Below are 23,489 nucleotides of genomic sequence, written 5' to 3' on the forward strand. Positions count from 1 at the left end.
CGGTTCCATCATCACAAAGTTCTCCCTGCAGAGTCACACCACTCCCCCTCCCCTCTCTCCCTGGGAACCACTCATCTGTTCTCTGTTTCTGTAATTTTGTCATTTCAAGAAACTTACATTAATGGAAGCACACAATATGTGACCTTTCAAGCTTGGTTTTTTTCATTCAGCAAAAGGCCCTTGAGATCCACGCAAGTTGTTGTGTATACCAAGAATTCGTTTCTTTTTATTCTTTTTATTTGTTTAACCATTCACCCATTGAAGGACATTTGGGACGTCTCCAGTTTTTGACTATAACAAACAAAGCTGCTGGAAATAATCATGGGCATGCTTTTGTATGGACGTACGTTTTCATTTCTCGGAACAAGTGTCCAGAAATGCAATTATTTGGTCGTGTGATAAATATATATATCATTTTTTAAGGATTTGCCAGAGTTCTAAGCCAAGAAAACACCCACAGCGCAAAGAAGCTTGGTAGGGAGGGCGTGGCCTGTTGGAGGTGCCAAAAGGAGTCCAGAGCAGATAAAGTTCCTCAATGTCTGGCCAGGGCACCAGGAGCACGGTCCATACAAGGAAAAATCAGTTTGTTGGACTTGGTCAAAATTAAAAACTTTTGTTCTGCAAAAGACTCTCTTAAGACGATGAAAAACCTTGCAGGAAAAATTTATAAACTATGTAGTTGACAAAGGACTAGTACCTGGGACACAGAGAGAACTCTCAATTTTGTAATGTATAGAAATACTGAATTGCTACATTGTACGCCTGGAACTAACACAGTCTTGTAGGTTAATTATATTTAAAGTAAAAAAAAAAATTAATTAAAATAAAACAAAGCAAGGCACTTCCCTGGTGGCGCAGTGGATAAGAATCCGCCTGCCAGTGCAGGGGACACGGGTTCGAGCCCTGGTCCGGGAAGATCTCACATGCCACGAAGCAACTAAGCCTGGGCACCATAGCTACTGAGCCTGTGCTCTAGAGCCCGTGAGCCGCAACTACTGAGCCCGCGCGCCTAGAGTCCTGCTCCGCAACAAGAGAAGCCGCCACAGTGAGAAGCCTGTGCACCGCAACAAACAAAGAGTAGCCCCCGCTCGCCACAGCTAGAGACAGTCTGCACGCAGCCTGTGCACAATAGCGAAGACCCAGCACAGCCAAAACAAAATAATAATGATAAAAATAAAGCAAAGCAAAAAACTAAGCAACTTTAAAAGATAAACAATACTCTGGGGGAAAATTTTTTTTAAAAAAGAAGTCTCAGAACTCAATAGAAAAACCATTTAATTAGAAAATGGTCAAGAGACATTTCACTGGAAAGGATTTATACAGATGGCAAACAAGCACATGAAAAGGTATTCAACATCATCAGCCATCAGGAAAATGCAGATTAAAACCACAGTGATGGAGGCTTCCCTGGTGGCGCAGTGGTTGAGAGTCCGCCTGCTGATGCAGGGGACTCAGGTTCGTGCCCTGGTCCGGGAGTATCCCATGTGCCGCGGAGAGGCTGGGCCGTGAGCCATGGCCGCTGAGCCTGCGCATCAGGAGCCTGTGCTCCGCAACAGGAGAGGCCACAGCAGTGAGAGGCCCGTGTACCGCAAAAAAAAAAAAAAAAAAACACAGTGATGCAAAACTACACAACTATCAGAATGGCTAAAATTAAAAAATAGTGACAACACTGAATGCTGGCAAGGATGCAGAGAAACTGGGCCTTTCACATAGTGCTGGTGGGGATGTAAAGCAGTATGGCTACTCTGGGAGATCCTACATAAACACATTTTCGTTGGGGTTTTATTCACCCCAGGTATTGGTTTGCTTGTCTGGATTTACAAATCCCGGGGTAGCTTAGGGATGACCTTTCTTTGCATCACAGGTTGTCATGTTCACCCTTCTCTGACTTGGGGTCAGGACGCCCAGCAGGGGAGGGGGCCTGTTGGAAGTTTAACTTGCTGGAACAAGCAGCCAGACAGCATGGTCCATCTGGGCAAGGCCCTGGGCCCCAAGTGAGGCACAGAAACTCTAAGAATTTGGGGGCCCTCCCAAATTCCAAGAGCCACAGGGGCTTTGGCAATGAGCACCTCAGGGGCGGCTGGCATGGACTGAAGATAAGAAGGGCTCACATATACTCGATTCTGTGCAAGACCCCAGGGCCTTTGCACGTCCTGGGATGACCAAGGTTGAATTTGCCTCCAGCCATGAGTGACAGGAGCTCAGAGTCAGATGTAAGGTGATTTAAAGATTTTTTAGAAAGGCAGTTTTGTCTGTGTGTGGACTGAGTTTCTAGGTCAGCACAGTTCTGCTCCAAGTGTGGTCCACAGACTGGGAACTGGTAGGAAATGCTCACCCTTGGGCCCCACCCAGACCTACTAAGTCAGAATCCCTGGGGGCGGGGTCTGAGATCCGTGCTCCCTCTAGCTCTCCAGGGGATTCTTTCACAAGCTAGAGTTTGAGATGCCCTAGATTAAGAAATGCACCCCTCAGATACAGTGTGCATATTGGAAGGTGCGTAATGAACCCACTGCAGAAAGTGGGGATGTGATTGTGGGTTGAGTACAGTGTGGTCCAGGGACCCCTGGTGGTTCCTGAGACCTCCAAAGAGGGTTCACAGGGTCAAAACAATTATCCTAAATAATACAAATGTCCAAACAAATGTCCGGAATCATTTGTCTTTTTCACCCTCGTATTCTCACGAGAGTGCAATGGAGTTTTCTAGCAGCTGCATGATGACATCATAGCTCTGCCAGCTAATGGAATGTGTGCTTGTGATTCTTGCCTTTTAAAGATGTGTTAGTTTTAATTTCTGACACCATTAATATTGATAGATGCAACCTTCTTGGACAAAAGCTCTTTGGAATCCTCAGCAGTTTTTAAAAGGCTAAAGCGGTCCTCAGCACAAAAGTTTGAGAACCTCTGATCTCGCACTTGCCACAGAGATCTAGGAAGCACCAATAATAATCATCACTGGAGGCTATTATGCCCATTTCACAGATGAGGAAAATGAGGCTCATAGATTATACCAGTTGTGGTTCTTGGGTTGCAAGCATCAGAAAGCCAAGGCTTACCTAGGTGAAAGAGGATTTACTGGAACTCTTGGGGTGGAGGAGGGGGATTACCCAGGCAGCATCCAAGGACCAAGGGATCGACCTGCTCGAACGGAGCAGCTGTTTGTGCTCCTGCTGCCCAATGGAGCTGTGAGAAGGGGCCCCACGCTCCCCCAGAGAAAGGCAGGCACATAGCCGGGCCAGTGAGATTCCTTCTGCAACTTGGTTCTTAAGCAGAGGGGCAACAGACTGACTTTCTGAGCACAAGGAGGCCTCTCCCCAGGGTCCAGGAACCCCATTTTGCCAACAGCCACTTGCAAGAAAGCAGTTTCCCACAGGTCTCCCCATGGCTCATTGGGGCGAATGTTCAAACCAACCCGTGCCCAGAAAGATGCCTGGGTGGTGAGTGGAAGGCTGATCATGTCTGCGCTTTTTTTTTTTTTTTTTTTTTGCGGTACGCGGGCCTCTCACTGCTATGGCCTTTCCCGTTGCGGAGCACAGGCTCCGGTCGCGCAGGTTCAGCGGCCATGGCTCACGGGGCCCAGCCGCTCCGCGGCACGTGGGATCTTCCCGGACCGGGGCACGAACCCGTGTCCCCCGCATCGGCAGGCGGACTCTCAACCACTGCGCCACCAGGGAAACCCACGTCTGCGCTTTTAAGTTCCTAATGAATCTCCCTCTCCCCGCAGCCCCAAGCCAGCACGGACACGAACCTCACCCCCCGCTCCCCGCCTCGATCGTGCCAGTGTTTGTTGGGAGCTCTGTGTGTGCTGTCTTCTACCCAGTGGGACATCTTTCTCTGGATTTATTGGAGAAATTGCCTGTCAGATATGATTATTTGTTTGGAGTCCTGTATATCTCATTTCGCTGGAGCTGGTGTGCTGTCACACACAGTTTATAGGTATACGGCGGGCGCAGTCCCATTAAATGCCCTTTAAAAATATGCTTGGTTAAAAAACAGCGACCACCTTGCTCACGGTTAACATAGAGAATCACAAAACCCTTCTTCCCTGGGGACTGTTGGTGTTTGCCGCCTGCAGCAGCGGAGCTGTGCGACTTAGCCTCAGTCCCGAGTCGGCCGCCACCCGGCTCCTTTTCAGGAGGGAGGCCCGAGGACAGCCAGCCTTTGTCCACAATTCATTTCCTCTCTGCTTCATCACAGCAGGTGAGATGGATCCAGACTGACTAGCCCTGAGAAAGCAGCCCGTCCGGCTCGGCTAAAATGATGTTTCAGGCGGGGATCTGACCGGCAGAATTAAAAGGTTGCAGAAATCTACGCATCCACCAGCCTGGAGACATATCCACGTGAGTTGCATGTTTCATTCCGGGTTTCGCAAACTAGGAAGACCTGTGGGGCCAGGACTGAAGTCCTCCTGGCCCCTTCTGCCCGCCCCCCTCTGCCCTGCCTGGCCTGGGTCTGGATCCTTCCCCTGCTGGCCAAGCTTCTTGCCGTGACTGGAGGGTCTGATACCCTCGCCTGGCTATAAATAGCCAACGGTGCTGACGAGAGCACCCCTCCCTCGGTCCACGTTTCCTCTGGGTACGCACCCACACAGGACGTCGGCGCCTTCTGATCTGGCGCCGTGAGCGCACGTCTGCTCACATAAGTTAATGTCCCTGTTTTGTTTTGGCAGACTCAGTTGGCAAGGACAAGGCGTCCACCAGGCTGCCCACGGGGCCCCTCCCCTGAGAACCGAACAGCATTTTGTGTGCTTGGCTGTGCCGGGCTTTGAGAAAGGGCAGCATCACCTTTCCTGTGACTTCCATGGTCCTGGCCACTGGCCTCTGCCTGACGTTGGTGCAGCCTGAAAGTCTCGGAGCTTTTGCAAATTCAGCAGAGAAGAATGAGAGGGACCTTCTGTGAGTTCTCAGGGTAGGGGGTCAGCTATGGCATGCTTTGCCAAAGGATGGAAACAGAAGGGGTACATTTCTACTGAGGGTTCTCAAAGATATTAAAACCTTCAGGACTCCAAGATACTGTTGAAATGGTAAAAACAAAAAACTCAAGAACTATTGCAATAGGGGAGAAGAGACCTGGGCTCAGTTCCGACCACAGCAAGGGCCAGTGGGGAATTACAGACAAGGAGCGGGGTGGGGTCTGAGGATGGAAACTCACTAAGAGGAAACAGCGTAAGGGGGATTCTGGCTAAACTGAACCAACAGGATTCTTGCTGCAGGCAGGCCAGGAGTGATCGGATATTGCCTGGGGGATGATGGGGGAGGAGGAGCCCAGTCAGATATCCAAGGGATCAGACGTTGAGGGTGAGGAGTCTCAGCAGGATTCTTGCTGCAACTGGGTGCTACAGCGGTGGTTTCTCCCAGAATGCCCCAAATGGGGATAACTGCCTGGACTTGGGATCTGCACCCTCCACCTGATCTTCTCCAAGGTCCATGGGTCTTCCTTTCAGAAAAGAAAAATCTCACTTGACATCAGTAATTACATTGTCACCTGACTTAGAAATTGAAAAGCAGCCGCAAGTCAGTTTTCGAGAACCAGCACCCAAGGCGGGAAATTACTTCTTGACTCTATTCGTGGCTTTTGGAAACGGCCCCCAGACAGCTCCATGCATAAGGATGTCAGGAAGGACTTATTGTCTAGGCAGCAAAAGGCAGAAATTTCAGCGACTGCTCAGTGATCTAATGCGGAGTGAAATTCCTCTTTCCGTACTCAAGCACTTTGGAAATGCTAACGTTTTCAGACCCAGACTCTGTGGTGTTTCAATAGCGTAGATAGCATAGTAAAGTTTGATGTCAGTTGCCTATTGATTTTACGATTTCCTTGTTTCCCTTTTCCCCTCCCTGTCTTTCATTTTATTAATTAGAGACTGAACCTCGCCAGGCACACAAGGCTCACCCCGTTACTCACGGTGGCCCGGGGTCTCAGGTCCAAACCTGGCAATGGGCATTCCTTCTCTCAGTCTGCATTTGCTCACCAGACCCCCAGGGCCAGAAGTGATGCCGGCCATGGGGACCCTAGAAGACTAAGACGTGGGTCCCCTTGGATGAGCTCACTGTCCCATTGGTCGGGTGAAAGGAATGGTGATTTAAATTATGAACCCCCAGCAGGTATCACAAGGCAGAAGCTCCAATTCAGAGGTGCTGATTCCTGACCCCACGGCTTCTTGTGGGAATGACTCAGGACGGCCCAGTCCCGGCAGAGAAGGAGCAGAGATGGTGAAGGCTGACCTCCGAAAGGGGGGTCACGCTGCAGGCGGTCTTAGACCATGTCATCACCCAGCTATGATTCTCCCCTCCTTCAGGGAAACCGACATCCTCCAGCAGATGTCTGGCTTTGTTCAAGTTTGGAAGAGCATTTTGCACTATATAGGACTTCCTTTCAAAACTAGTCATCAGCTCTTCATTCAAGCAGGGCTGGAGAAGCAATGGTGCTTCATGGGGGGAGGGGGGTGTGGGTGTCCAAACTGGCCACGAACATGGTCTGTAGGACCCTCAGACCTCACTGGTCTGGCCAGGACCCCGAATGCTCTGGAGTGTCCCAGGCTCCCCCCAGGGAGAGCCTCATCCAGGGGCTGGCAGGACCTTGGCTTCCAGAGACACTGATGGGAAAAAAAAGAAAAAAATAACCACTCCTGAAATAAATGACGAACTACCACATCCCCTCTAATGCGACCCCACGTGGCAGTTGGCATTTCCACCTGTAGCTTGCCATGAGCTCTGACGCCCCTGGCAGGCTCTACTTCACTAATTCATTGATGGGGCAGGGGACAGGGGCCCAGGGAACCCTGGCTGCAGACCACGCCCCTTCTGAGCAGGAGAGGAGATGCTGATTCCCCTCCTGGTCCCTCCACGGGGCCTCCTGGCTGGGAGGCTGCCAAGAAGTGGAGGCAGCTGGTAAATTTGAGGGAGGTACTTTACCTCTCTGAGCCTCAGTTTCCTCATCTGTAGAATGGGGGTGTTAATAACAGAACATAGAGTCCAATTTCAAAAAGTGTCAGTGAATCCAGTTACTATCATTAGTCTAATTACACAACTTGAAATATGTGCCCCAGGCTGGCTGCTGGCGCGTTCACAGTCTGACCCCACGAAACACGGTAGGACTTGAGAGCTGTTTTCTCTCGAGTGAAATACTGCCCAGAGCAGGGCATTGCTGCCGAGTGCGGCAAACACGTTTTAGATGGCGGAGGGGGGAACACACAGTGTCTTTAGAGGAGTTTCCTTCCAGGGCCCTGAGAAACCCTCAGGGGCAGCCCACCCAGGAAAAGGGTCTGGAAAGGAGAGAGGAGAAGCGTGTGAACACTTCACCCAGGGCATCTCTAAGTGCCCAGACGTCAGCCAGAGCACAGGCCTGCGATCCTGTCCAAATCCATAGGCTTTCTGAGGCTGGATTTAGACGGAGGGGTTAACGAGAGGTCATTCCCTGCGCTCTAGCTCATCCTCACTTGTCTGATGGTGGAAGCGGAAAAGAACCTCCTTTTCAAACTCCACCTGAATGGAAGGCTCCCATGGACCACAGGCAGTCACGGCATGAGATGGTCTCATTAGCATTCCCATCACACAGGTGAAGAGACGGAGCCTGCCGCATCACCCCTGACCTGTCTCATCCTCTGTGCCCCCCCCACACACACACAACTTCCATAGCCGTCGGCCTTGAGGGTCCAAGTAGGGCAATCAAGAAGGAACCTGGCCACCTGGGGACACGTGAGTCCCCAGGCAGGGGGACGCCTTCTTCCTCGAGGGACAATTCTGGGGAGACCTCAGCTTCTGGGTGGATATATTTGGTAATGAGAGCATATGGGGCATGTCTCCCGAGCCTAATGTGGCTCACGGACGGAGCGCTGGACCAGGAGTCCAAAGGCGTGGCTCCAGGTCTGGATCCCTTGTTCCCTGCCCCGGCCAGCAGCGCGACCCTAACCTCACTTTCACCTTGACAGAGAGCTGCTGGCTCATCTGCAAAGAGGCATAAACAGCCTGACCTGCCGTGGAGGTAAGAGCCTCCTACAGGCGTAAGGAGGGTCCTACGGATAACGGGCTGAGGTCCGCCCAGCTCGTTCTGCGCTCGCTTGGCTGTGAGGCCCCGAGCAGGTAAGCCGTGAATGAAGACTTTCTGTTGTCCTGAAACCATTTCTCTTCCACGGAGAGCTCAGAGCACGTGCCACACTCTCCACCCCTGAGATGTGAACGCTCCAAATTCAAAACTGACAGATGTGTCAGTTCCTGAGCAGGACCCAGAAGACAGGACCTGTGTCCGTGACGATCTAGGTAACGTCCTGCATGTCTTTAGGACACACACACGCCAGGAACATGGGAAACGTTTATATTCATTTAATTTCCATGACAAGCCTACTGTCCTCCGCTTCTCAGATGAGAAAACTAAGGCTCACAGACCAGTATAGACAAGTATGCAGACAGATAGATTGGATAGATAGAAATGACAAAACTAAGACTCCTGAACTTTTCTAGATGTAGATGTGGAAAAATAGATTAGAGAGACAGGAAGGAAGGGAGGAAAAGAAGGAGGAAGGGAGGGGGAGCGCCGTGGAAGGCAGAAACTATTTCCTATGTGTAGAATACGATTCAAACAATGAATTGGGGTTTGTTTTTGTTTTGTGTGTGTGTGTGTTTGTGTGCGTTTCTTTTGGTTTATCTGATGATTACTATTGTTTCCCCTCCTTGTAGAAAGTCACAGAAATAATATCTCCTGGTAATAAAATAAAGCCAGACCCCAGCTACCTCTCCTTCCTGCCGCTGCAGGCAGCCATGCAGGATGGTGGATCATAGTGTCAGAAAGCCGGGGGACGCGTGGCCTCCCGCAGTCAATTAATGGCGATAATTAGACACTGTAAACAGTCTCGGATATAATTAAGGCTGGAGGCCCAGGGCTGGGTGTGCTCCCCGTTGAGCGTCATCAGATGTGGGGGCTGGAGGCTCGGCTCCGTCCAGGAGACACCAAGATGCCAGTCTGCCCCTTGGGGAAGCTACAGCTTCCTCCCGGTCTCCTCCCCGTTCCTTTTCCTAGGACACCTCCCGAGGGGAGCCACGATCCAGCCAGGCACCCGGCTCAGTGCTGATGCCCAGAAATAAAGCATCCAGTGACCCCAGACCCCTGAGAGAGCCTCAGCCTGCGGGCGGAGAGGTGGCTGCTCCCGAGACCCCAGGAACCCACAGGGTCTGAGATTGAGCTCAGCTTTCCCTTCCTCCTCCCACCGAGCTGCTGCACCCACAGCTCTAAAACCCACTTCGGGGCTCAAACCCCAAACCTGGGGGTCTACCCTGAAGCCTCCCTCTCATGTCTGACTCTAACCCATTCATTCATTTCTTCACTTATTCCACAAATATGAATGGGAGACTGCCGTGACCAGGCTCTGTGTCATCAACAAGGACCGTCAGTGTTACCTCCCAAATGCTCTCCCTTTTCACCCCACCCGCCTGGAGCAAGCCAGCTCCTCCCGGGTCTCCCAGCTTCCTCTCTGAGCCTCCAGGATCAGCTTAGAAAACCCAAGTCTGGCTAGGTCCTTCTCTGCTTAAAACCTTCCAAGAAATCACCACTGTCCTTGTGACAGGACAAAGTTCTTACCAGGCTGCACCATCAGGCTCCGGACATGTCCAGTTTCCTCTCTCGCACTCTGAGCTCCAGCCACCCTGGTTGTCTCTCTGTCTTCCTGCTTCTAAGCCTCTGCACAAGCGGCTCCCTCTGCCAGGAGTGCCCTCTCCCCTCTCCTCTCCTCACCTAGAAGACCCCAACGTGTCTTTTATGTCCATTTCAAACAGCTTTTCTTCAAAGGAACATCCCCTGACCTTCTGCTTGGGTCAAATCCCCCCGTACATGGTTTTATGACTCCATGACTTTGCTTTTTGATAGTTAAGTATCTTTGTAATTATGTGTTTAATGTCTTCCCCTCTTGACAAATTATTTGTTAAGTTCCTTGACAGCAGGGCCTCGTCTGGCTTGTTTGTTGCTGTATCTCCAACACCTGGAACAGTGCCTCGCACATAGTAGGTCCTCCCTTTGTTGAATGAATGAGTGAATAAGTAAATGAATGTGTGAATGAATGGCTTTTAGTTTTTCCCTAGGACGTATGGAGGCAACGTGTTGCATTTTCTACTTTCTGTTTTTTGTGACCCACCTTGATCATTCTACTTATTTTGGGTTTGATTCTTGTCATTTGCCATTTCTGTTCTGCAAGTTCCCACGTACCGAGAGGTTCAGGGTCGTGGGGATTACAGATGGCTACTAATCATTTGATGTAAACTCCATGTTGCCTCCTCCTGAATCTGGCCTGGTCTGTGATCACTTGACCTCTTGGTATGGTGAAAGAGATTGTCTGCTCCGGGCCTTGCCTTTAAGAGGACTGTCAGCTTCCACATCCTTCTTCCAGGAGCCCTGAGCCGCCATGCAAGGAGTCCGATTACCCTCGGGCTGCCATGCTGTGAGGAAGCCCAAACGATCCACATAGAGAGCGGTGTAGAGAGAGCAAGGGAGAGATGCCTGGCCAGCCCCAGCCATTGGAGTCAGCCCCGCTGGCATCCCAGACATGTGCATCCCTGCTGTGCCTTGTCTGCCCCACCCACAGAACCCGGATACATTGTAATCAATTGTTATTTTAAGCCAGGATGTTTGGGGTAGTTCGTTATGCAGCAAGACAGAGCCAGAACAGGGGTTCCTCAGCTTTGGCAGAGAAGACAATACTTTCAGACATTTAAATAACGCCACATCTGCCCCCACTCATCACATCTGCAAATCCTCCCACAAGAGACGTTGCTCTTCTAAAGCCCTCTTCTGAGTAAAAGCAAACAGATAAACAGCACGTCTGTGGGACTTCTGGGGCAGAGACTTTCTTCTGGTTTTGTGTTTTGGAGAGCCTTTCCTTGCGGTCTTTTATTTTTCCAAAACAGACTCTCAGCTGGTTTTTGTTACCCATGGGACTGCTGGAAAATTCTAATCCCTAATGCAAGACCTATATTTTTAAGAACATCAGTTAAGAAAATTAGGAAAAATACTATGTTTAGTAGGAATGAAGCATTCTAGAATGTGTGTGTGTTGGGGCAGGGGCTGGGGGTGGGGAGCGTGGATCTCTGAGACCAGAAAAACTGCCGTTTCTTTTCAGTACATGGTCCCAGCCTGGAGCTCGCCTTCGATGGGAGGATGCTGGATGTGAGACCAGATGGGGATGGATGCGGACTTAGCTTCACGGTTGAAAGCTGGGTCTTCTCTGGCAAGCAGAGGACCCCTGTCTGGTCATCTGTCGCTACGATGTATCTCTTGGCTGACAGAAGTGGCTCACTGCCCCGAAGCTGGGCTGTGAGGGTCTTGTCTGCCAGTGGAAAAGCCCTTGGGACAGCGGGGCTCTGCCTCCTTCTGTGAAGATTCACTCCACATCGTGGACGTCCGGGCCCGCCGCATGACATCTCAGCATCTAATACTTGCTGGCGGCTTCCCCAGGGCTCCCGTCGACACCTTTCTCAGACCGAGTCCCTGGGAGAATGTGTTTGTGCTACTTCATGGATGGCTGGGGCAGGAACCCATCAGGATCAGGCAGATGTTACCTGGAGGAGGAGAAACTCCATCTCCCTCGTGGAGTGGTTGTTTCCTTCAGGGGAGGGGACACAGCAGCTGGATGAATGAAAATGTTGAAAAGGAGAAGAGGGACTTCAGAGCGACTGATGGGGAAGGTTTGGGTGACCCTCAAATACTGCGGGAGGGGGAGAACGGACTTGCCAGGGGAGAGCGGAGGATGGAGAATGTGATTGGATCCCTGGACAGACCAGGCTGAGCCAGCCTGGGGCAGAGAAAGAGCAGAGAGACCCCTGGTCAGGGTGCCCCAGGAGGGGAGGAGACACCAGTGGGTCAAGCAGGACATTCAGAGGTGATGTCATCAGAGGAGCCAGGAGCAGGCCTGGCTGGTCTTCAAACATACCAGACCCTTCAGGGTTTTTGGTTTTTTAATTATTTATTTATAATTTAATATTAAATTATTTATTTATTTAAATTATAATTTATTTATTTTGGCTGCGTTGGGTCTTTGTTGCGGCGAGCGGGGGCTACTCTTTGTTGTGGTGCGCGGGCTTCTCATTGCGGTGGCTTCTCTTGTTGCGGAGCACGGGCTCTAGGCTCATGGCCTTCAGTAGTTGTGGTGCGCGGGCTCAGTTGCTCCATGGCATGTGGGATCTTCCCGACCAGGGCTCGAACCCATGTCCCCCGCATTGGCAGGCGGATTCTTAACCACTGTGTCACCAGGGGAGTCCCAGACCCTTCAGTTTTACAAACAGTTCCCCACCCAGCAGCCCAAGCATCTTCTCTGAACCTAATTAAGCCAGGTCTTGTTCGCTCTGCTTCGAACCTGCAGTGGCTTCCCAGTGTCCCATGAGAGAGACCGCCTTCCCTTCCCCGCCTCTCCCTCACCGAAAACCAGTCAGTCTGCCCCGGCCCGGAACGGGCTCTGGCTTGTCCGACTCAGAGGGGCTTTCTCTGAACCCGCCTCCCTCACTCCAAATGCCAAGCAACTCTAAGAGTGTGTGTGAATCTAAACGTAAAACAATAAGGCTTCAAGATGAACACGTAGGAAATGATCTTGACACTTGGGGAGGCAGAGAATTCAGAAGTAGGACACAAAAAGCATTGACCAAAAAGGAAAAGACTGTGAAATTCGACTACATTATAAGAACTAGCCATCAAAGAACCCATTAAGAGAGTAATAGGCAGGCCACAGAGTGGGGCAAAACACCCACAATACGGATATTCAACAAAAGATTTGTATGTATAGAATATATAAAGAATCCCTACAAACCAGTAAGAAAAAACTAGACAACCCACAAGAAAGATGGGGGAAAGACTTGCAAAGGCAGAGAGGACATTCCAGCAGACAAGCAACGTACCAGAGGGGATTCACCTCTTCAGCCACGAGGACATGAAAATCAAAGCCAGAGTAAGATGCCACACATGCCCACTGGATTGACTCGACTTTAAAACCCAGGCAGCGCCGAGTGTGGGCTAAAATGTGGAGGGACTACATGCTGGTGTGAGCGTAAAATGCTTTGACTTTGGAAAATGGTTTGGCAGCATCTAGTAAAGCTAAACGTATTTACTTTGGGTCCATCAGTCCCATTCCTGGGCGTGGACCCAACAGGTGTACGTACATGCCCACAGGACGTGTACGAGAAGTTCCTAGGAGCACCATTCCAATAGCCCCAAGCTGGAGACAACCCAAACGCCCACCCCTCAGAAAAGGGTACATTATGGTGTATGGGCAGCCCTCATGTTATTGCGCTTCACTTTATTGAGCTTTGCAGATAATTGTGTTTTTTTACGTATTGCGGGGTGGTGGCAACCCTGCACTGAGTAAATCTATCAGAGCCATTTTTTCCAACAGCGTTTCCTCACGTCATGTCTCTGTGCCCTAGTTTGGTAATTCTCGCGATATTTCAAGCTTGTTCATTATTATTATATGTGTCGTGGTGACCTGTGATCAGTGATTTTGATGTTACTGCTACGACCTGCTGAAGGCTCTGATCACGGTTAGCATCTTTTAGCAATAAAGTATTTTAAAATTAAGGCCTGTAATTGTTTTATTAGACACTTAATAGACTATAGTATCGTGTAAACTTTTATATGCACTGGGGAAGCAAAAAATTCATGTGACTTGCTTTACTGCAATATTTGCTTGATTGTGGAGGTCTGAGAATGAACCCGAATGTCTCCGAGGCGTGCCCGTATTTCATACGACGGAATAAATGATCGCTGACACCTACGTCATGGACAAACCTCATAGACTTATGTTTGAGAGAAGCCAGGCGCAGTGGAGCGCACATGCAGCGTGGTTCCCTCTACGTACGATTCAAGAAGAGATAAAACTAATCCCTGGGGACAGGTGATCGTAGGGGCGGGGATGCGGCCTGGGGGTCAGCCTGGGGCTGGGTGGTTCTTTTTCTTCACGTGGAGGGTGATGACATGGTTCGGTCACGTAGTGAAGACTCACAGAACTGAATGCTTATGGTTTCCGCACTTTTCCAAATGTGAGTTATACTTCTATTAAAGTTTACTTAAAAAATAAATAAAAAGAAATAAAGCAGGCCGGTACCCCAGACACTCGCTATCCCAAGAACCCATCTGATTTTCCTTGTAATTACTTATGAGAGGGAGTCACGAAGATATTTGGGGGCTTAATTTTGAGAGGGTCACTTATATGCTGTGTGACTTCAGGCAAGTTACTTAACATATCTGTGCCTCCATTTCTTCATCTGTGAAATGGGAGTGACGGTGGTGGTGGATGTATAATACTTGCAGCACAGGAATTTCTGCCATCATCACAGCACTTCCCACTCTGAGATCATCTCGCGAACAGGATGTCCATCTTCCTGGCTGAAACGCTAGCTTCGTGGGAGAGGGGTCCGCCAGGCTTCCTGGGACACTGCTCGGCCACTGCAAGTATTCAATACATATTCATCCAGTGACTGAGCAGAGGGTCGGGGACCCATGAGGCAGAGCCACCCGAGAACAGGCTTTGAGAAAAGGAGGCTTTCCTGGTGCAAGAGCAAAGCTGATGGCAGGCCAGCGTGGCCGTAGGTACCAGTGGGGGCACCTGGATCCCCCTGACTTGTCCAGCACCCGGAAGGGGCTGCTACTCAAAGAATCACTCCTTTCGGCCAAAAGCAACCTTGGGAAAAGGAGAAAGAAAGAGGGAAGAGGCAAAATGAAACCTCCGGGGTCTCTCCTGCCAGGGTGGCCTTGGAATGTTTTTAAATTATGCCAGGACCACTGACGCCCAGGAGCAGTGTTCCCTGGAGGCGCTGAGCCGGACACTACGTCTCTCGTCCACCCGCCTCAACTCCTTACAGGCGACACCCGACTGGGGGGCAGGGGGTGCCCGAGGCCACACTCGAGTCGCCGCAAGCGGCGGGGACAGGGCCACCGCGCTCCCACCTCTCCCAGTGAGCTCCGTTTGACAGGACGTAATAAAAAGTCTTTTAATCTTTGTCACCGTGGGTAGGCGGAGAGGCCAGACGTCTCCATGTTTTAAAGGGAAATTTTAATTAGTATGTAAATTCGACTGGCGACATTAAAATGTCATTTGCTAAGTAAATGTTGCGGCACTCGGAGTTCAGGTATTTATTTGATCCTGTCCTGCCAAGGTGCCTTTGTGGGTTCCTTGAGTGTGTAATAACAGCATTTCAAAAACAAAATGAAATTCTGCCTCTGTTACAATGCACCCGGGTTACGGCTTTGCCGCCGGCGATGTGACTGGAATATTTTAAGGTAGCGGCCGCCGTCTCTGGCAGCCGCACACAATGTCCCCTCTTTCCTGTCTTCTGAGACAGCCTCTGGGGGCTGTGAAGGAGACCCGTGCATCCTGGAATCAGGATCCCCAGCATTGGGCTGGCGGCCTCTGGGGCGACTGCCAGCTAACTGCGAAGTGGGGGACGCGATGGGCGTCCAGGCTCTCAGATGAGGGGTGAGAGCTGAGAGGTCAGGTCACGTCCCAGCCTCCACAAAACCCGTGAGGAACCACCCGCAGAGGAAGCGGTAGCAGGAGATCACCAGGGGCCACGTTTTCCTTAATTCCAAGATAGGTGATAATTTAATGCTTAGGATCCAATGACTGTCCAGTCTTTCAATGCACTGGAATTTCCACCAATAGTGACCAAAGCATCCTCTGAGTGTTGATTACGCTTCACTAAACCTTCCCCGTGTGTGTGTGCATGCATGTGTGTGTGCACGTCTGCAGCTCCAAGCTGCCAGCCTCCTACAGCGGGAGTCCATTCAGCTCCCGGCTCCTGCCAGGCCTGAGCTGGCTCTGTGTGTGTGTGTTTGTGTGTGTGTGTGTGTGCGCGCGTGCGCACGTGCGTGCGTGTACATGTGTGTTTGCTTGTGTGTACATGAGTGCATGTGCATGTGTGTTGGGGGTAATTCTAGATTACTGCGTTTACCAGATGCACAAACTGAGGCCCAGGGATGTGACCCCGCTGGTCTCCCGTCCCTCAAGCTTTCCTCCTCTAATCCACCCCGATACCACCTGTTGGAGGAGAATGAATTGCGGGCATTTTCAGGGGCCTGGGAGGGACTGGGACAGAAGTCCCCCAAAGTGCATTAGTTCTCACGCCGGCCCCGCCAATCATCAGCTGTGAAACCTCGATTCCCTGAATCCCCGTCCCCACTGCTGCTCCCCGACCCCCATCTTCTCCAAGTCAGAGAATGGCACATGGGTGTCTGGGTGGCTGAACCCCAAAGCCGGGGCGTCCTCGGGGCACCGTGTGTCTTGAGGAACAGAGAGGAGATGAGGAAGGAGTGGGGTGTGGGCCAGGCTGAAATGGGTGGTTTCTGCTCAGCTTATAGGTGTTAAGACAACACTCGGGACCCCCAGCCCTCTGATAAGTCCCACCTGTCCCACCTGCTAGAACGCCAAATGTCTCTGTGAAAACATCCCACCTTTGGCTGCTGAACATTTATGTTGTAAAACCCAAATAGAATACCAGTACAGAGGCAGCCCTTCCCCACCATCCCATTAGGATTTACCACCTGTGCTGGAAGAAGAAAAACACTTAAGTTAGAGGCACAAGGGTTTCAATACAGCTCTCTTCATCCTCTTATTCACGCAGTCACTCAGAACGCTGGCTGAGGGCCCACTACCCCCTCACCTGGACCCTCGACCCTCTGAACAGAGCAATGGTTTAAAGGGCAGAGGCCCTAGTGTGGAAGAACCAGGCTGGAATCTTGGTGGGACTGCTTCCTGGCTGTGTGAGGTTAATTAACCTCTCTGGGCCCCGGTGTTTTCATGGGTCAGTTGGTGATGCTGGCAGAGCCCATTTCAGAGATGCTCCTGCGAGGCACAGCCCTGGTCACGTGTGGAGACCCCAGCAAGTGGCAGGTTTGACTATTGCTGCTGGAGCTTCCAGCCCATATGGACCCTTCCTGACGCAAGACTTGCCAGTGAAGAGGAAGGCGGCGGGGGCAGAGCGGGTGCTGTGTTTCCCCAACAACTTTATGGAAGGAGCACCCTCCTGGGATGAGATTTCTTCCCAAACACCCTGCCCATTTTCCAGAGTTTCCGGAGTTAATAACCAAGTTTCAATATTTCTAGAAACCTGAAAATCTATAAATATGCAAAGACGCTTAGGTGGGCTTGAAGGGGTCTAGAGATGGAGAGGAGTCGGGATGAGGCTTTGTCCCCTGAGTGGTGAGACACAGATTTACCTTCTCCTCCTGGGTCCACTCAAAGGGCCTTTCAGCAAATCTGGTGGTGGACTAGTTAGTGGGAATTTGTGAGGAACGCACCCGGAAGCAGCCATCCACAGCAACACTCTCTAGCCATGAACGTCCACTCACTGGTCCTCGCCCCGGGGAGCCTTGAAACTGCTGGTGCCTGGGACCCACCCGGTGGCCAGCCAGCCTGATTTAATTGGCAGGATGGTGATCTGAGGATCAGTGGGTCTTAAAACCTCCCCAGTGATTCCCACGTGCAACCAGGGCCGAGAACCACTGGTTCAGGGCTGCAGTGGGCAGAAGGGCAAAAGGGGGATGAATGAGCGGCAGAAGCTTCTGCATGAGGCAAAGGGCCAGGATTTCTCAGGAGAAAGATTCTTGGGTCCCAGTTCCAAGATGTGCTTGGATAAGGTTGGTGAGAGCCACCTGGAGCTGGCCGGGCACAGGAATGCCATCTGAGTTCCCAGAGCTCAAGCCCCAGGATGAGCTGAGAAACTCAGCCCCATCACCTCCTGACACCACGGACATGCCCCCTGGGGGGAAGGATACCAGCATGTGGGGCTGCAGCCTCCCTCTCAGCTCAGAGGAGCCTGGGGTGTTAGTCACCTCTCACTCACACCCCTGTTCCCTTCGTTCATTCATCTATTCATTCATCTGTCTTCTACTGAGAGCTGCCTATGTGCCTGGCATCATTCCAGATTTGGAGACCTAGCCAGGAAAAAGTCAAGACACATGCCCTCAAGGAGCATACAGTCTAATGGTGGAAACAAACGGCATGGGTATCACTTAAAACAGCAAGGAAGTTTCAAATAGTGGCAAGTGCTGCAGAGACAATCAGCTTTCCACCTGGAAAATGAGGATTATAGTAAAGCCCTTCAAGACCAATGTAAAGATTAAATTAAATAAGTAGTGAAAATATACACGGCATGGTAACAGGCGTCCAGCAGGTGTTCCAAGCTTACCGACAGCGGTTGGCAAGAAGAGAATCAACACAGCACAGGGAGAAATGCTGTGTATCAAGGATGTAACAGTAAGTTAGAGACACACAACAAAGAGATACAGGGCCTTCTCTGGCTCAACAGGAGGCACTAGGACCAGGGCTGGGTCCAATTTATTTAGCATTTCCCTAAATACCGATCCTCTCCTGTCCTCATACAGTTTAGGAAACGTGGATGGCTCTCATGAGCCAGGCCACCCTGGGCAAGCCCTCTAATTCCATCCCATCATAGGTGAAATTGGGAATTCTAGTTGGAGAGGAATGTCTGTGTTCAATAGAATGTTAAGAGACTAGGAGGGACAGAGGATGCAGCCCAGAGTGGGCCCCAGACCCTGGCTATCTGTAGGTTGTGCTGACCTGCTAAAAAGGGGCTCTCCAATCCCGAAAGGTGGAGTCTGGAAAAGGGCCAAGTAAAGGTCTGTGGATGCTGTTGGTTCTGGCAAGGTCCCCAGCACTTGGACCAGCGCCTAGCACGTAGTTGGCACTCAGTTCATGTTTGTGGGGGAGCGAATGACGCTCCGGGCCAGCTGCGCACCTGGCGGAGAGACAGTCACGTCCATCACTAGCTGGAGGCTACGGCCCCTCCCCCAGGACATCTGGACGGGGCAGGAGGCAGGGCACGGACTGATGTTTCACCACTGAAAGGACGCCTTTAAGACGAGCGGAGATAAAAAAGTGACCTCGTTTCATAAGCAATGTTGAAAGGGGGTTGCTCAGGGGCCTAGTTCAAGCTGAACGGGAAAGAAGCCCCAGGGAGACCTGCACCCATCCCCATTGGGACTGTTGCGGCATGGGGGTGGCAGGAGTCACCCCCCACACATCACACCGCGCAGAGGGGAACAGTCCAGCTTTCCCGGATTTGGTTCCCCGAGAGACAGTGTGTCTGGGTCATGAGCCGACCCAGGACCATCCCTCCTGCTCTAACCAGCTGCTTAGCGGTGCCCACAAGACCAGGACGCCTCCCGTCCACCTGGCCAGTCCGCGTGTCCTGGTTTGTCCGACTCCACGCTGCAGCGCCCGGCGCCCGGCGACACCGGCCACCCCACCACTCATGCCGGAAGCCTGGGGTCACTCTTGTCCCTCTCTCTCATCCACACCTTGCAAGTTCTCGCCAGAATCTGTCCACTTGTCTCCCTGTCCCAGCCTCCTGGATGACGGTCATGGCCTCAGGCAGTTCTCCACAAAGGCCCTGGCAGGAGGTGGGTCTCACCCCGCCACGCCTGTTCCACACCCTCCCCTGGCCCTGCTGCCCTTTCCATTTTTCTCTCCAGTTCCAGGCACACTGGTTTGCTAGGCAGCCCGGACACAGATGTAAAGTATTCATGGTTATCAATTCATCAGCCGACAGAAATAAATTGTCCCTCTGGAACGCATTTCAAACCTCCATCCTGCGAGCCCAGGGCCAGGTATTCCTGCTTACAGACTGGTGCCACCGCCCGTCCTACAGTATTTGGATGGGCCTGTGGGATGCAGTCCTGCGGGCTCGGGGCACCATGAATGCACGATCCTTGTCAGAGCACCTACTGTGTGCCTTGCTGTTCCACACTTGACCTCATTGCATGTTCGCGACATTAGGGCCTGCAAAGTCAGAGGCTTCTGAACGTGCGGTCTGGTGGCTGGGGTTAGAGAGGTAAGTTCAGATCTGCCTGACGCCACAGCTCTTACGCCACTAGTTCCTTCCAAGGCACCTTTACAATTTTTTCTGGGTTCTTCAAGCCTCAGTTTTTTCCGTTACCTTAAAGGGAATAAATAGCTTACTTGAGTTTTATCCTAGTGATATGCATTTTCTTGTTATCAAAAGTTAGTACATAAGGTCTAAAAATATCTTGTGTGATAATATGAGACTGTTTGTATAAAACGTTTTGCAGAGGGCTCTAAACGGAATCATCTTTCGTGAATCGCCTTTACCGAAAGAGTCAAACCTCCCGAAACTGAGTCCGCACCAGGCTTCCTCCAACACTTCCTCCAGGCTGAAGACATTTAAACCTTCACAAAAGGTCGTTGGTCAGCCTTTGTGGGCCGGTTTTTGTTCCTCTTCACTCTGTTGACCAAGAGGGGAGAGGCACCCCCAGACTGTCAAGGCCACAGGGATGGGCCCTAATATTCATTTCAACAGAATTTCAGTACAACAAAATCCCAAGACAACAGCAATCCTTTCACTAAGACTTGGGCTTGGCTGGATCGAAATGGACCTGAATTATTCCGATAACTAATTAGAGCTTATTATTTTTATTGTCTTTGATTTAAGAAAAGAACAGCTCATGCTGAACCCGGAGGACCCCTGTAGCACATCAGTAGAAACGTTTGTGGTATTCTGTATGATAATGACGAATATTACTATGGCAGGGGAAAAAACCTTCTAAATAAAAGTAATAATGAAAAAACCCAACCCTTTTAGCTGTTTTAGGGATGGCATATACCTGCTGAGTTCTTGTGGGAAGCAGAGAAATGCTTGCCCTGCGGACACGGTTGAATTTGTGTTGTCTTGTTTGATGTGGTTTTGGACAGGGGTCGTTTGTCAGCCTTTGTGAGCTGGTTTTTGTTCCTCTGCACTGGAGGGGCCCTCAGCGATCTGAAGAGGACGCTGGGCTGGGGTTGTCACTGCCAAGAATCAGGGAAGGAGGCTAGGAGGTCCAGGGTTTGTGTCTCAGGATGGAGGTGGGAGATGCCAAATAGGGTGGTACGCTCTGTGGGGGGGCCTGGGAGAGGGGGGCCTGGGAGAGAGAGGCCCGGGCTCTGCATCGTCCAGGTGGAAGGTGAGGGAGACCACGTAAGTGTCGTCCACTCCTGGCCACTACAGGGAGTGTAGAGGAAGCACATCTAACCATTATGCCAGGACAGCAGCGGGGGACCTGGACTGCCCGGGGCAGACTAGGATGGCCGCTAACTGAGACATCGTTTGCGGATGGTGTCCGGCAGACACTGGGATGCCTGGGACTGGCTCTCTGGCTGTTATAAAAAATCCTTCAGCCTGACCTCGTGGAGCTAGGGAACAGCCTTCTCTATGACCCTTTACAGCTAAAGTAAAGGGCTTGCTTTCTGCCCTGTGCTGTCATTCTCTGTGGATGAGTAAATCTGAAATCATAGACACAATTTTAAGTTTTTCAGTGATTGCTATGCATAAGCCACTGCACAAGACATGTAACAAGCATCCCTTCACGGACTGGTCCCGGCAACTCCAGGAAATGGGGACCGCCACGATCCCCACTCTGCAGACGAGGAAGCCGAGGCTCGGAACAGCTGTCCTATGACTATGACCAAGGTCACACACCTTAGAAGGAGGAGAGCCAGGACCTGAAACCAGGTCTGTGGGACCCCAGGGTTCCTGCCCTGTTGTTTCTGCATCAGAGACACTAATTTACATCAAGCGTTCAAGGCTGATAATGTTCGGTCTTTTTCTACATTTCTCACCTGGTCCCGTCACACTTTAAAGACTCATGAGCAAAAAAACCAAAGATAGACATAAAACGAAAACACACTCCTGAGCGCTCAGCAGTTCAACTTCACAACCTAGAAGTAATCAAACTAGGATGCCTCTAAACCAATCCTCCAAGGCGCCGTCAGGGTCCAGTTTGTTTTTTTTTTTTAATTTATTTTTGGCTGTGTTGGGTCTTCGTTTCTGCGCGAGGGCGCGACGAGTGGGGGCCACCCTTCATCACGGTGCGCGGGCCTCTCACTGTCGCGGCCTCTCTTGTTGCGGAGCACAGGCTCCAGACATGCAGGCTCAGTAGTTGTGGCTCACGGGCCTAGTTGCTCCGCGGCATGTGGGATCCTCCCGGACCGGGGCACGAACCCGTGTCCCCTGCATTGGCAAGCGGACTCTCAACCACAGCGCCACCAGGGAAGCCCCAGGGTCCAGGTTTCCAAAGACCCTGAGATGGAGGAAGGGAGGGTGAGTCCCCACCTCTTAGCTTGTCCACTCATGGGCCAGTTGTTCTAAGACTCCTCTGTCTCCCCAACTTCACAGTGTTCCAGGCCTTTCTAGAACATGCCAAATGGCTTGGTTTTAAATTCTGACTCTGCCCTTTGCTATGGACCTTGGGCAAGTGACATGAACCTGTGAATCTGTGAAATGGGGATGTCAGTCAAGCCTTCCCAGTGGGCTGTGATGGAGGTTGGGTGAGATAACGTACGCAGAGCTTGTTAGCACCTGCTCACGGCTCAACACAGCAGTTCCATGTGCTGTGTTGTGTTGTTGTCATTGTTTTTATCCACCCCCGCCCCCAACACTCTGTTATTCTCAGGAATCAGCACCAAGAACTGACTCTCGACGGTCACCCGTCAAGTCAGCGGCCCTCACCTCTGCCACCCGCTGGGCTCACGCGGGAGTTTTAAACCTCCTGATGGCCAGGCCACATCTCAGAACAACTATGTGGGAATCTCTGGGTCTGTGTCCCAGCATCGGAGATTTTCACGTTCCTGGCGATTTCAACAGGCAGCCAAGGCTGAGAACCCGAGGATGGAGGACTTGGGTCCTGTGATCCCAGTTGCTCTACAAGGAGAGAGGACTTGCCTAGGTGACGTGTCTGACAACCGTCGGTCATGTGATGGGTGATGGAGATCAATGCATGCAGCCAGGCCGCAGACCCCAGTCCCACAGTCCCCTGGCCCCTGACCTTCCTGTCACCCTCTCTGCTTTGATCCCAGAGGCTCTGTGAAGTCCCCACCTCAGGGCTGTGGCCAACACATTCTCTGGTTGGCCACGGGGCCAGCCGGTCCCTCCTTGTGTGCCCTGAGTTCCAGGGCCTGGACGGCCTGGGCAAAGGGTCTGTCCAGCCCACGGTCATGGTGAACGTGCTGGGTGAACACCTCACAGACGGCCTCTCCAAGCCTGGTGACGGTAGGGGCTGGGGTGAGGGGGGGTGATGCTGGCCTCCAGGCAGCCACAGGAGCCCACCACACACATTTTGCTTGAATCATACTATGTTAAAAAACTTTAAATGAGTTCCCAACGTTTAAAAATCTGTGGCTTGCACATAAAAATTTCATTTCATTCCCTTTCTTGCACAGCGAGACTACTTTGAGCTCACACGGACGCAGCAGCCAGCAGGGACTGGTCCAGCTGCCCCTACGTGGGAGCAGCCTGTGGACCACACTGCCCGCCTGTCTCTCCCCTCCCAGTGTGGCGGCAGCCCCCGGAGCCCAGGGCAGGCCCCAGTCCTGGGCGAGGCGCAGCCCCCTTTGTTCACTCTCAAAGCCTCTTCCTGCCATTCTGAGCTTCCCAGGCCCAGGGCACAGGTGGTGCCGAAAGCTTCCCAACACACTTGTCCTCACGCCAGTACTGGGGTGAGAGGGGCACCCTTCT

This window comes from Delphinus delphis, chromosome 15, assembly GCF_949987515.2.
Source record: "Delphinus delphis chromosome 15, mDelDel1.2, whole genome shotgun sequence".
NCBI classification, from domain to species: domain Eukaryota; kingdom Metazoa; phylum Chordata; class Mammalia; order Artiodactyla; family Delphinidae; genus Delphinus; species Delphinus delphis.